At 42.1% G+C, this 14,780-nt stretch overlaps 1 protein-coding gene across 14 annotated transcripts in view; it reads left to right on the forward strand.

Annotated features, from left to right (window-relative positions):
• The window catches only part of RGS6 (regulator of G protein signaling 6), a 603,251-nt gene that overhangs the window by 20,675 nt on the left and 567,796 nt on the right, over positions 1–14,780 (forward strand). For 3 of the 14 annotated variants that reach the window (XM_019451339.2, XM_019451350.2, XM_019451348.2), the window contains exon 1: positions 7,346–7,815. The exons of 3 other annotated variants lie outside the window; for them this stretch is intronic. The gene's annotated coding sequence lies outside the window, so the exon portion shown is untranslated. Of the gene's footprint in view, positions 1–6,931; positions 7,113–7,345; positions 7,816–8,010; positions 8,181–8,466; positions 8,671–8,766; positions 8,842–10,488; positions 10,612–14,780 lie in introns of those variants that run through there. 8 more of the 14 variants (XM_053889558.1, XM_019451346.2, XM_019451352.2 and 5 more) reach the window with 8 other exon arrangements.

Genomic DNA, 14,780 nt, shown 5'->3' on the forward strand with positions numbered 1-14,780 from the left:
TCTTACTCAACATGTCTCTGGAGGCAAGGGAAACAAAAGCAAAAATGGACTATTGGGACCTCATCAAAATAAAAAGCTTATGCATAGTGAAGGAAACAGTCAACAAAACTAAAAGGCAACCGACGGAATGGGAGAAGGTATTTGCAAACAACATATCAGATAAAGGGTCAGTGTCCAAAATCTATTAAGAACTTATCAAACTCAACACCCAAAAAACAAATAATCCAGTGAAGAAATGAGCAAAAGACATGAACAGACACTTCTCCAAAGAAGACCTCCAGATGGCCAACCGACACATGAAAAGATGCTCAACATCACTCATCATCAGGGAAATACAAATCAAAACCACAATGAGGGGGTGCCTGGGTGGCTCAGTCTGTTGAGCTTCCGACTTCAGCCCAGGTCACGATCTCACCGTCTGTGAGTTCGAGCCCCGCGTCGGGCTCTGTGCTGACAGCTCAGAGCCTGGAGCCTGCTTCGGATTCTGTGTCTCCCTCTCTCTCTGACCCTCCCCCACTCATGCTCTGTCTCTCTCTGTCTCAAAAATAAAATAAAAACATTAAAAAAAATTAAAAAAAAAAACCACAATGAGATACCACCTTATACCTGTCAGAATAACTAACATTAACAACTCAGGCAACAACAGAGAAAGGATCTCTTTTGCACTGCTGGTGGGAATGCAAACTGGTACAGCCACTCTGGAAAACAGTATGTAGGTTCCTCAAAAAATTAAAAATAGAACTACTCTCCGACCCAGCAATTGCACTCCTATGTATTTATCCAAGGGATACAGGTACGCTGTTTCAAAAGGACACATGCACCCCCATGTTTATAGCAGCACTATCAACAATAGCCAAAGTATGGAAAGAGCCCAAATGTCCATCGATGGATGAATGGATAAAGAAGATGTGGTACATATATACAATGGAGTATTACTCGACAATCAAAAAGAATGAAATCATTTACAACTACGTGGATGGAACTGGAGGGTATTATGCTAAGCGAAATTAGTCAGTCAGAGAAAGACAAATACCATATGACTTCACTCATATGAGGACTTTAAGATACAAAACAGACGAACATAGGGAAGGGAAGCAAAAATAATATAAAAACAGGGAGGGGGACAAAGAGACTCTTAAATATGGAGAACAAACAGAGGGTTACTGGAGGGGTTGTGGGAGGAGGGATGGGCTAAATGGGTAAGGGGCATTAAGGAATCTACTCCTGAAATCATTGTTACACTATATGCTAACTTGGATGTAAATTAAAAAAAATAAACAAAAATTAAAAAAAAAAGAATCTTTATTGCTAAGTTTCATAAATGCCTCAGGCAATATGGATACTGTGGCCTTCAAGCCACCCCTTGAGAAAGACCCTTTTAAAAATAGCCAGGAAATTAATTTTCTGTCAAGATTGAACAGGAGGCAAAATTTATCCAGAATCTTTTTTCCTTTTATTGTCAAAGTGCAAAGTAAATAGCCCTTAATTCTCAGGAAAAGAAAAGACTACATTAAGAGTGAGGAAGAGAAAATGTGTGGGTCTGAGGAAAAGCATCATGAACTGTCAACTGTCACAAAGTCACAGTCCTAGGAAGTAGGCCACAGGGTGCCAAGTCTCATCTCCTCTGCAAATCTACTGCCACGCACACATGCACCAAATGCACTGACACCAACCAACCATATTTTCCCATCGTCACCTGCCAGTGTAGTCATCGCAACTAAATTGCCAGCTTGTTTTCGTTCTGTTCACTTTGTCACCCAGTTTGAGAGCTACACCACGATCAATCCTATTGCATACTTTCCCTGCAACTCCTCACTAGGTAATGAGGTCATCAAAAGATTTAGGAGTTTACCTATAAATGTATTTTATTTTATACTTTAGAGGAGTTTGGGGGAAAGATTCTTGTACACAGCATGGCCTTCATAAATGATTGCTGAGCGAATGAATGAAATGTTGGGCCGAATCCCATTATTGTATACATTCACAAAATAGTAGATCAAATCATATTTTCAGTACAGCTAACAGTGAGCTGAGTCTTAAAACCCACAGTGAACGCTCTTGAAAGTGCAGATGATTTTCTGTTGTTATTTTATTGTGTTTGTTTTTTGTTAAGGAGAACAATTATATCTTGATACGTTTTGGAAATTTTTATTTTTAAATCATTTTAAATTACACAAAAGTTGCCAAAAATAGTTCAAAGAACTGCCTTATATTCTTCAAGTTGTTAACACTTCTGAATCATCTGAGAGTAAGCTGCAGATATGAAGCCTCCTTACCCTGTCACACATCGGTGTGTAGTTTCTACAAGCAAAGACGTTCCTAAATAACCACAGCACAATCTCACATCAGGAGCATAACACTGATCCAATGTAATCTAATAAAATCCACTGAAATTTCACCAATTATGCCATTACTGTCATTTATAGGCCTTGGATCCTATTAAAGATCACCTCTTGCATTTAGTTGTCTTGTCTCTCTAGTGACTTTTAATCTGCAACAATTTTTACTTTCATAGCCTTGACATTTTTGAAGGATACATGCCAGTTACTTGAATTTCTCTCAATTTGCATTTGTCTGATGTTTCCTCATGACTTTTATATTTATGCAAAAGAACTACTACTGTGTTCTTTTCACTGTATTCTATCAGGAGGCAACACGAGGTTGGTTTTTTCCATTACTGGTTTTTATTTATGTAAACTTTTGCCAGTTGGTTAAGATGGTATCTCCCAAATATTATAGTTGTAATGTTAATTAGTAAGCGTGCTGTCCTTGTTAATTAATAATTAATGGTCTGTTGATGAGAATTAATGACTATTTTTAGGGACATACTTTGAGACACTGTAAGTATCTCATTCCTCATCAAACTTTTACTCACAAATTTTAGCATCCATTGATGATTCTGGCTTGAGTCAATCAAAATGATGGTTGTAACATCGTGATTTTCTACATTCTATCTTTCTTTCTTCTTCTATTAGTTGTATTCTACTAGTAGAACTTTCCTTTCTCCTTTATTTCTTTCTATCAGCATGGACTCATCTCTATTTTACTCAAAGGTTACAACTTGTTGCTGTCATTATTTATTTTGATGCTTAAATTGTCCTAGATTTGGCTGATAGAGACCCCTTTAGATCCTATATTCTTTGAACGTATCTCCATAATTCTTTAAGTACCTTTTCATTTTCCTTGCACAACAAATTATTCTGGTTTTACCCACTACACCATGGAGCCATAGTTCTTTTTGGTGGAGAATGGTATTTAAAAACCAAAGTCTGAGTATTAGGTGTGTTCATGGCTACTGGGGTACTATTGCATTTAGACTCTCTCAGTGAATGGAACTAGGAAACATACCAACATATATATGCACATATTCATATATTTTTCTATCTTTTCATCTGTGTAAAGTAGAATTCATTTCATACCATCTTCTTTAATTTCAAGCCACATCACTGGGTTTATTCTAATCTTTCCTCTTTTTATATCTGTAATTCCCTTCTCCAACAGTGACAAAACTGCCTACCAATATCCTTAATATATTTACTTGTTTGTTCAATTCCTGGTATGTAAACCAATCTGTTGGCCATGGTAGCAAAAAGTATGGCCTGTCTCTATGAAGTTAATTATTTTTATCATTACATATATATATATATAATATTTATAATATAAATATATGTTATATTAAAATTACATATAAGTTATATATATAATAAAAATATGTAGTATATATGTCTATGTGTATAAAATATATACACATACATGTATACATGTGTAATTATTTTATTGAATTGCAAATTCAAATTTACTGAATATAAGTAAATACGTATAAATTTTATTGAATTGTAAATTAAAATTTATTGAATATAAGTAAATACATATGAAAATATCTCATTATATATAATAATAAGCTTTACTGATATATACCATGAAGTTCAAGGTGTACTATGTGATGATTTGATACACGTGTATATTGCAAAATGATTACCACAGTAAGGTTAGTTAACACTTCATCCCATCACAAAATTACCACTTTGTGTGTGTGTGTGTGTTTAGATGACAATTAAAATTTACTCTAACAACTTTCAAGCATAATACAGTATTGTTAACTATAGTCATCATATTGTACATTAGATCCCTAAAACTCATGCATCTTATAACTAGGTTTGTACGCTTTGATCAACATCTCCTCATTTTTCCAATCTCTTGGAAATTACCATTCTATATTTCTATGAATTCAGCTTTTTTAGATTTCACAGTGAGCTCATACAGTGTTTGTTTTTCTCTGATTTATCTCACTGAGCATAGTGTCCTCAAGGTCCATCCATATTGTTGCAGATGGCAGGATTTCCTTATTTTTGTATGGCTAAATAATGGCTCTTTCTGTGAAAAATGCCGTTGGAATTTTGACAAAAATTTTGGTAATAATAGTAAGTGTGTGTATTTGTGTGTGTGAGATCCATTCATGTGTCAATGGATAATCAGGTTGTTTCCATGTCTTGGCTATTGTAGAAAATGTTGCAATGAACATGGGAGTGCATATAGCTTTTTGAATTAGTGTTTTCACTTTTGGGGGGGATATATGTCCAAAAGTGGAATTGCTGGATTATTTGGTAGTTCTATTTTTAATTTTTTGAGGAAACTCCATAGTGTTTTCCATAGTGGCTGCACCAATCTACATTCCCATCAGCAGTATACGAGGATTCCCTTTTCTCTACTTTCTCACTAATACTTGTCTCTTGTCTCTTTGAAAAATAGCCATTGTAACAAGTGTGAAGTAATATCTCATTGTGGTTTTAATTTGCATTTCCTTAATGATTAGTGATATTGAGCATTTCTTCATGTGCCTGTTGGCCATCTGTATGCCTTCTTCGGAAAAAATGTCTATTCAAGTCCCTCACCCATTTTTTACCTGTTTTTGTTTTTCTGTTGAGTTGTATGAATTCTTGTACTTCTCATCAGATATTAACTCCTTATCAGATAGATGGCTTGAAAATATTTTCTCCCATTCTATAAGTTGCCTTTTCAATTTGCTAACTGTTGCCTTTGCTGTGCAGAAGCTATTTAATTTGATATAGTCCCACTTGTTTATTTTTACTTGTGTTGCTTGTGTTTTTGGAGTCATATCCAAAAAATTGTTGCCAAGACCAATGTCAAAGAGACTTTCCTCTGTTTTCTTCTAGTAGTTTTACAGTTGTGGGTCTTATGCTTAAGTCTTTAATCCATTTGGAGTTAATTTTTGTGAGTTGTGTAAGCTAGGGGTCGATTTTCATTATTTTGCATGTGAATATCCAGTTCTCCTAACATCAGTTAATTCTTGGCTCCTTTGTCAAATATTCATCCACTGTTTACATGTGGATTTATTTCTGGGCACTCCATCAGTCTATGTGCCTGTTTTTATGCTAATACCACACTGTTTCGATTACTATAGCTTTGTAATATAGTTTGAAATTTGAAATCAGGTAGTGTCATGCCTTTAGCTTTGCTTTTCTTGCTTTAGACAGTTTTGGCTATTTAGGGTCTTTTGTGGTACCATATACATTTTAGGATTCCCCCCCCCCCCCGTTTCTGTGAAAAATGTCATTGGAATTTTGACACAGATTATGTTGAATCTGTAAATGGCTTTGGGCAGCACGGATACTTTAACAGTATTAATTCTTCCAATCTATAAACGTGGGATATCTTTCCATTTATTTGTGTCTTCTTCAATTTCTTTCACCAATGTCTTGTAATTGTCAGTATATGGATCTTTCACCTCCTTGGTTAAGTTTATTCTTAAGTATTTTGTTCTTAAGTATTTTGTTATATTTGAAGACCTTTCTTCAGATGCTCCTGAAGCTCACTGCTTATACTTCCAGATGGTTGTTCCCTGATGCCTGACCCTCAAGAAGCTGCTGGTCTCAGAAATGCAGGGCTCCCCTTAAAAGGAAGACCCCCCTTCCCATCCCCCATCTCTCAGTAAGAAGCCCATTCTCTACCTGTTCCAAACAGCTGCAGCCAGCTCCACGAAGATGCTTACACCAAATAAACCTGGGAACAGAAAATTTTCATATTTTAACAAATGAAATAACTGGGGCATCTAATGAAATTACATTTTACTCATTAGGTTAAGTGTGGTTTCCTTTGGTTGCAGGCTTTCTTCCAGGTTTTGGTGGCACCACTTTTGTGACTTAGCCCCAGGTAATACATATACCTGCTTGGGTATGTCCCCATTAAGCAGAAGGGTCTGAGGGCTGGGACCGTTATTTTATCAATTTCTAGTGCTTGGCAGAGGGTCTAACACAGGGTGGGTGCTAATTATTGTTAATTGGATGAAAGAATGAATATGTCCATTAGTCAATATAGAATGGCGGGAAAGGAGATTTATCTTGGGAAGGAGACATTAAAGTTCAACCTGTGACCCACGTGGATGAAGACAGGTCATCCATCTTTAGAAATCTTTAGATATTTTATTTCGAGTTTTTGTTTTCCTGGTAACACTACACAATTCAAGAATAAGTTATTCTTGATATTGGTTACATTGGCATTGCACACTGCTCCCATGGTGACCATCCAGTACCAACAATGTTGTTCTATTTTCACCTGCAGTTTCCTGAGTTTTTAACCAAATATCCAATTTCAAAGATCCCACATTAAAGAATGTCTTCAGTTCAAGTTACCCTTTCTCATTTTCTATCTTCAACCTTTTCCTCTTTTCCCCAAGAACGTCTGCAGAGTTAATTTCTCTTGAAAATTCTTTCGTGGTGTTCCAGATACGAATGATCATAAAATACTCCAAACACAGCATGTGGTGTAAATGTTGAATCGATTAAAATGACGAGGTTAGTCACAGTATCCCTGACGATCGCTGTGGCCCATTTTAATTTAGAGGGCGCCAGCTACACGTCAGCGAGAGACTGAAAGCTACCGGGCAAACCACTCCGGACCAGGAATCCCTAAGACAACCCTGACGCCGCTGAAGTTTCCAGACGCGGCCAGCTCTCGGGACTGACAGAAGGAGCCTCCGCATCGCCGAGCCAGTCTGCCAGTTTTCTCGGCAGCAGACAAAGTGCCAGGAATTTCTAGGCTTTCCCTTCCTCGGGCAAATCCCAGTCTGCACCGTCTGAGGCGCTTAGAAACAGGTGAGCCGAGAGGCGGCGCCCGGGGGACGCGCGCAGGTGCCTGGGCTCCGCCCGGCCCCGCCCGGCCCCGCCCCGGGGACCTCCCGGCCCCGCCCCGGGCCGCCCCGCCCCGCCCCGCCCCGCGCCACTCCGCTCCGGGCCCAGGTGCCGGCGACCAGGTGCGCGCGGCGCGGGGCTGCAACTCTGCCCGACACCCGACAGCGGGCGCCGCTGCGGCGGTTCGCGAGCGGCGGAGCTGAGCTGAGCGGCTCCGGGAGTTGGGGCAGCTCCTGCGCCCGGCCCTGCTCGCAGCGAGAGCTCCGCCCGGCGCCGGCATCCCCCAGCTGCGGGAGCGGGCGGGCGCCGAGGGGGCGGACCGACCTCCGCGGACCCCGGAGGCCTGGGGCGGGCGAGGGGCGAGCGCCGGAGATCCCGAGCGCCCCGCGCCCCGGCACCATGCGACCCACCGCGCCTCCTGGCCGGCCCCGGGCTTCGCTCTCCGCTCCCTAAACCCCGCGCTCGCCACCGCGGCAACTCGCAAAGACAAGGCGGGTCGCCGGAGAGCAGCGGGGAGACCGCCTCCGACGTCCCCTCCGCCCCCCAGAGGCTGCCGGTGCCTCGTTCTCCGGGCTTCTCTAGCTTTACCATGAACCTGGCTCAAGCTTGGCTTTAGGAGAAATTCAGAAGCCGGAGGGGGAGTCAGTGCAATTCTTTGGTTGCTAAGGTAATTGTAGTTGTGACAAAAACGGGCAGGAAACAATTGGGGGAAAAGAGGTTTTAAAACGGTAGACACCCTCCCCCCCCCTTCATATGTGTTGATTTCATTTCATCTTCTGGGTGTGGATGCTGTCCATTTCGGATGCGTGACAGGTGTCGGGCTGTGCGTGTGTGTGCAGTTTGGGACTGTAGAGGCACGAGCTTACATAAGTGGTTAGGCAAGCTGGCGTGCGGACTTGTGTGGGATGGGTGCAGGTCTGCATATAAATCATGTTCCTGGGTTTCTGGGTGCGAAGCGCTCAGTGACTGGGGCCAGCGAGCAGAGGGTTCGTGCTCTTAGGTACTTCCAGTCTTCCGATGCTGTGATCGCAGGTGGGGCACCTTTACCCCAGAAGCAGGCGTTCATTAACTTTTTCTCTGATAAACCTCGCCCTTTTGCGGTTTGCAAGAAGAAGCGCAAGCGAGTGGTGAGGTGTGGAGGGCAGGGGTGGGGGCGGGGGTCTGTTCTTTGGGAACTGCGGCAGGAAAGAGAACGGTAGGTAGGTACTCGCTCTCAGAGGGCGACCGCTAAACTGTTGGCGTGAACAGCTCGTGTTTACCGTCACCGTCAGGCTGTAAACGTGGCCCGGCGAGACGGAAAAAAGTGACCCAGAAAATTTAATTTTGTTTAGAATGAAAGATGCTTTTTAATTTTATTTTGTTATTAGTTTTTAATTTGATGGAGCAGGAACGTGATTTGTTTCTCTCTTGTTGGGAGGAGTGGCATTTCTGCCTTACAAATTGAAGATATTTTGGGGCTTGTTGTCGGCTTGGGATTGTTCCCTCAGCATTTATCAATGCTTAGAAGCTGGATCTGCAGGTAGTTTGTAATCAATACCTTTTAGCAACCCCAAAGTAAAACTGCAAAAATAAGCAGTCTTAGACCAAGCCCAGCATTGGACCCTTTTCTCACCGGAAGGGGATGAGATATGGAAGACGAAGAACCAGGCTTCTAAGTGTCCGGATGGAGTTACAGACGGAGCCGCAAGTTTGTGTATGTTCTGTCAGAAAGTGTTTGAAGGGACACTGTTAATAGGTTTGGCTTCCTATGTTAACAGCAAGGCTTCTCTAGAAGCCTTTTCATAGGCGGATGGGTAATTCCAGGGAGTGGGACCTGGGGGTTGGAGAAACTTTCTGTAAGCTGTACATTCTTTATCATTAGGTGTTCTTAGTCTTATTAATTTGTTAATTTTGCAATGGCTGAGACTGCTCTGTGACAGAAAGTAAGCAGAGGACTGAGGGACATTTGAGGCTCTTTTGGGATGCGCTTCTGTAAGTGAAAGCTTGCATGCTAAACAGCCAAACCCAAGATAAGAAGTTCTTTCTGAGTTCCCTGATGGTACCGTCGAGCCAAATTGTTGCATAAGTATGGTGATCTTAGATACTATAAATGTTGAGGTATTATATATGTATATTATATATATGTATAATATAATATATATTACATTATATGTATAATATAGTATATATTACATTATATGTATAATATAATATATTACATTATATGTATTTATATACATTATATACATTATATACATTATACATATATAATATATATTATATTGTAAATATATAATATATATTATATATGTATAATATAATATATATATTATATATATATGTATGTATTCCCTCCCCCCCTCCATAACTCATTCTTTCCTGAAGGCATCTGTAAATTCTAGAAATATCAGCTATTGTGGGTATTTTGGTACAAAAGGTGGCCACTAGGATTTCCTTTTTGTTCTTTAATTTTTTTAATGTTTGTTTATTTTTGAGAGAGAGAGCGAGCGAGCAGGGGAGGGGCGGAGAGAGAGGGAGACACAGAATCCAAAGCAGGCTCCAGGCTCCACGCTCCACACTCCACACTCCACACTGTCAGCCCAGAGCCCAACGCAAGGCTCCAACCCACAAATCTTGAGATCATGACCTGAGCTGAAGTCAGATGCTTTACCGACTGAGCTACCCAGGTGCCCCAGTATTTCCCTTTCCGTTGCCATCGCATTGGTTAACTTTACTTCCATGTCTCCTTTAAGAGACTTTAATTAACAGTGAATTTATTTTGCTGAGAGTTTTAGTAAAACAGTGCTAGTTTTTCTTCAAGCGATAAATCTGTCTTATCAAGTGAAACATTACAGCAGTGCTTTTGCGGCAGAAATGTCTCTTTAAATGAGACAATCCTTATTTATCTATTTTTTTTAATGATTCATTGATTAAAACTAACCAACATAGATATTTTTTTAAATGAGCAAACATTTCTTGAGAAAGAAAAAAAATTAAAGGGTATTGGGGACAGTGAAATTTGCCAGTAATTTTGGATGTCTTTTTTGTCCACAGGGACAGAATTTGATGTGAAAGTAGGATCCTTCTGTTTCTTATTTCTCTGATATTCTCCCATGCATTTTGTCCCCTGCACTCCTAAGACTTTGCCAGGAATTGCTGAACATTCTGTTTTGTGCTAAGGGTTAAACATCAGGGTGATATGAGTAAGGAGCTATGTGTCATATCAACGTTTTTCAAAAAGGATGCTCTTAGAGATTTCAATAAATGTTTCCTTAGCTTCACAGTTAGCTTAATTCACAGTGCTTTGAACCTAGGAAAGCATTTAACCTCTTCCTTTTCAGTGCCAGCTAGAAGGAATATATTTCCTGAATTTCATCTCATTGTAACATATGGCATGATATAAATAATTACTACACACACAGTATCCTGCTGTATGGAGAGAAATGGAATTACAAAATAAACCTTCGTGTTCAGTGATTTGGAGGTAACATTTCAAAGACAAGTTTTACTTTTCTTCCTTGATTACCAAAGTAATATGTAACCATTAGGAAAAAATTCAAGAAAATACAAAGAAAAAAGATTTGTAATTCTCCCATGGATGGTGAACCACAGTTGACATTTCTGCATGCTGTATATTCCTCCAGATTTTATTCTGATCACATTATTACTTGTATTTTTTAAATTTTTAATTAAGATTTTTTTTCTTATTTTAGAACAAGCGATTGCGATGGGGGGAGGAGCCGAGTGAGAGAGAATTAAAAAAAAAAAGTTTTTTTAATGTTTATTTTTGAGAGAGAGAGACAGAGCACAAGCAGGGGAGGGGCAGAGAGAGAGAGGGAGACACAGAATCTGAAGCTGCCTCCGTGCTGACAGAGCCTGACACGGGGCTTGAACCCACAAACTGTGAGATCATGACCTGAGTGGAAGTTGGACGCTTAACCGACCAAGCCCCCCGGGGCACCCCAGAGAGAGAATCTTAAGTAGGCTCCACACTCAGGATGGAGTCCAGCATGGGGCTTTATCCCATGACCTTGGGATCATGATCTGAGCAGAAATCGAGTTGGACACCCAACCAACTGAGCCACCCAGGCACCCCTATTCATTGTATTTTTAAACTTCTCTCCCCCAGCCTCCCAAATTTTCAAATCTTGTAAATGGAACTTGGATGTGCTAAAGGTTTAGTAAATTACTACTAGTTTATTGGATGATTTTGATAGAGGAGATTTAAATTTTTGGTAGTGGTTCTTGTTTTCAAAGAGAGCAGTTCCTCTGTTTTTCCGTTTTCTTTGAAAAATGAAGGTTTTTACTTTGGTTTGGTAATACTTGGGACTTCACATAAGGTTTAGGGATTAAAGCATCAGAAAAGAAAAAGAACCTTGGCCTTGTGTAGGGTGGGGTGTGCATGTGGAGGGACGGATACCTGAGTTCTGGTTTCATTTTCTCCACCTCATGTGGCCTGTGGCCTCTGGGCCTCTGCTTCAAAAGATAAATGAAACTTTCAGCTTTAGTTAGTAAACAAACATACTTGTTGTTTTGACATGTGATGAGGATGATAGTTGTTTGAAGTGGGCTTTTTCAAACACAGGTGGCTCGGGGGTCAACCCCAGAGTTTCTGATGTAGTGGGTCTGGGGTGGGGCCTGAGAATTTTCGTTTGTAACAAATGCCCAGATGCTGCTGCCTGCACTGATCTGGGGACCACACCCAGAACTAGATGCTGTGCTCCTTGAGGGCAGACTCCCTGCCCTCTTTTCTTTGCATCCATCTGCCTAGTGTCCCGCCAGGAGAGGTTCACTGTAAGCGTTGGTTTTCTCCGTGGCAAAAACTTTCTCCAGTAGTCAAGATAAAAAAGATAACCATCCAGAATCTGGAGCCATTAAGTCTGTAGTAAGAGTACTAATCAGTCATGAAACCCAGTTCTTCAAACTGCAAGGGAAGCAAAAGTGCTTACAAGTAGGTTGTTAAAATGAACATTAAACCTAATGAGTTACCTTAAATAACAGCTCAGAGTACCTGCTTGAAATGTTACCAACTGGAAGGCTCATGCATGCTTCACTGTTGCCTTCCGGAGACCTATAAGAGGCATTACGTTTTCTACCACATCTACGTTCCAAAAAGGGTGTGTATGTGTCTAGATTCACTATGAATTATCCCAACTACCAAAGCAGGTCAAGGAAACGGTGGCCTAGACTCCTCCCTCCAACCCCCGGCCAAAAGGTAGAACAATGCTCATTAGAACATCGCAAAATGGGGACCTAAGCTTGGAGAAAACATTAACCTGTGTGAGTCCACAAAACTGATCAGTGGCATCACGAGAAATCAGATCCAGGCCTGCCTGACAGGAAAGGGTGTTCTTTACCACATTCCTCTATGGACACGGAGTGAAACCATTTGATGGCCGGGAGATTGCAGGTAGCCGAAATACCCCCAGTCACAACTTTTGGTCATCCTGGTGTGGCTACTTCGTGACTAGAGAATTAATCCTTCTACTTAGGCGTTAGAAACATAGGGTGCAGAAAACCTCCATTTTTATGGATGGGAACTTAAAATGTAACTATTTGAATCTGGACAAAGTAGATGTTCACTAATGCGCTGTGGTGGAGACCCACTTTCTTGGCTTTTCTAAGTACTTAGGTAAAACCTTTCAAGGAAAAAGCCAACCTGTAAGTTTTTGCAGGGTAGAATTCTCTTAGCCTAGTACCTGCCCCACCCAAGAAGCTATTTTCATGCCTGGGGTGATGCACACTCTAGCAAAGCCCTTCGAGGCGAGCTATGCCTGAACCGGCTTGAGCAGGAACTAGCGGAGGCAGCCCTCACTCTGAAGTGCCTCAGGCACCTGTACTGAGACCTGGCCAGCCCTGAGCCCTGACGGAGACCTGTGACCGGTGGCCCTTAAAGTAGGACAACAGGCAATTTAAAACCCCGTTGATAGTGTTTCTGAACCTCAATTTCCCCATCTGTAAAATAGGAATAACAGAATGCCCCTTGAAGGATCAGTAACTGGGAGAAAATGACAACTTGCCTAGCATGCTGCACAGAGGAGCCACAGTGACCCAAGAAGGCGGACCCTGTCACACCAATTGTCTATTTTCTAATAATTTTGATTACGAGTTGTTGGTTTGCAGCCCTGGAAGTTTCCCAGTAATCTGAAACCCACCTGGGTGCAGGAGGGCAAAGAGACCCAGGGAAGCATTCACTCCAGGTTGGTAGGCGGCAGCGTTAATTAGCAAGGAAACTTACATAGGAGCTTTGTCCGGAGCAGCTGCAAGATAAATAGCCCTCTCCATGTGGCACCTGGGTGGCTCAGTCGGTTAAGTGGTGAAGCGTCCACTCTTGATTTCGGCTCAGGTCGTGATCTCACAGCGGAGCCTGCTTGGGATCCTCGCTCTCCCTCCTTCTCTGCCCCTCCCCCACCAGCCCTCTGTCTTTCTCTCAAAATAAAAATCTCCGCATTGAATTGCCTGCCGGAATCGAAGGGGTTTTGTAGGAGCCTTAATGGCGTTCAGGTATGTGTTTAGTCCGGATGGAGCTCAGCAGCTCCTGATTCTCCCAGGGTTATGCCCTTGGAGGTGGCTCCCACTTTGGGAACCATGGGCAGAGCAGACATGCCAAGGACTGGAGAGGGGATGAGGAGCCTCTGAGTGCCCACGTCCCCCTCTCAGGTCACCCGGTGGTCCTGTCCTCTCGATGACCTCCTCCAAAGTGAGTCGGTGAGGACTTGCCTATATCAGCCTAGCATGTGAGGGACTCCCAAGTCCCTTGGAGAATCCTGCTCCAGAGTTCTAAAAGTCGACTTGAGAAGGTTCGTAGAAAATAGGTGGCCCAGACACCAGGTGGAGAGGGTGGGGTGGGAAGGATCTTCCTCTGCAGTAGCCAAAGATGGTTCTGTTTCCTTGAGCCTAAAGGCCATTAATCATTAGCAGGAAGAGAGGTGAAAAATAGGGGCTGCTGCTACATGGCTGTCTCTTAGGGCGGATTGTGACCCATACTCAAAGCAAGGCTGTGCAGTGTTTTTCCTCTGTACCTTCAGGATCTCTTACCGTGTTTGGCAGGCTAGGAGTTGGGTGAACTTTTGCTGAGTTACTGGCTTGTAGAGTGGCAGCTCCGGTGGGTGAAAATGGGAGGGAGGATGAACTAGTATTGACAGAGAGAGATGGACTGGTCTGGGTGCAGGTACATGGGCTGGGGCAGGTGTGGATGCAAGGGACCCCATTCTTATTGTTTACTTGATTTTGCCTGCCTGGGTCACCTTGGATTTATGATATACTGAGGCCCTCTTCCTGGTTTGTAATTATGCACTAGTATTTGTCTCTCCCTCTGCCTGTGGGCTTCTTAAAAGATGTATTTATTTTGAGAGAGAGAAAGAGAGAGAGAATGAATGGGGGAGTGGCAGAGAGAGAGGGAGAGAGGGAATCCCAAGCAGGCTCTGTGCCATCAGTGTAGAGCCCAACGCGGGGCTCGATCTCACAAACCGTGAGATCATGCTCTGAGCTGAGATCAAGAGCCAAGCGCTTAACCACGTAACCGACTGAGCCACCCAGGTGCCCCTGTTTGTTTGTTTGTTTGTTTTAACCATGATTTTATCCTGTACCCAGCACCAGACCACACACAGTCAGTGCTTGAGAAAGCACTTGTTTGTTTCCTAAATAAAAAGT

The sequence above is a fragment of the Panthera pardus genome, unplaced genomic scaffold (genome assembly GCF_024362965.1).
Source record: "Panthera pardus isolate Hobbes unplaced genomic scaffold, ASM2436296v1 HiC_scaffold_24, whole genome shotgun sequence".
Lineage (NCBI taxonomy): Eukaryota > Metazoa > Chordata > Mammalia > Carnivora > Felidae > Panthera > Panthera pardus.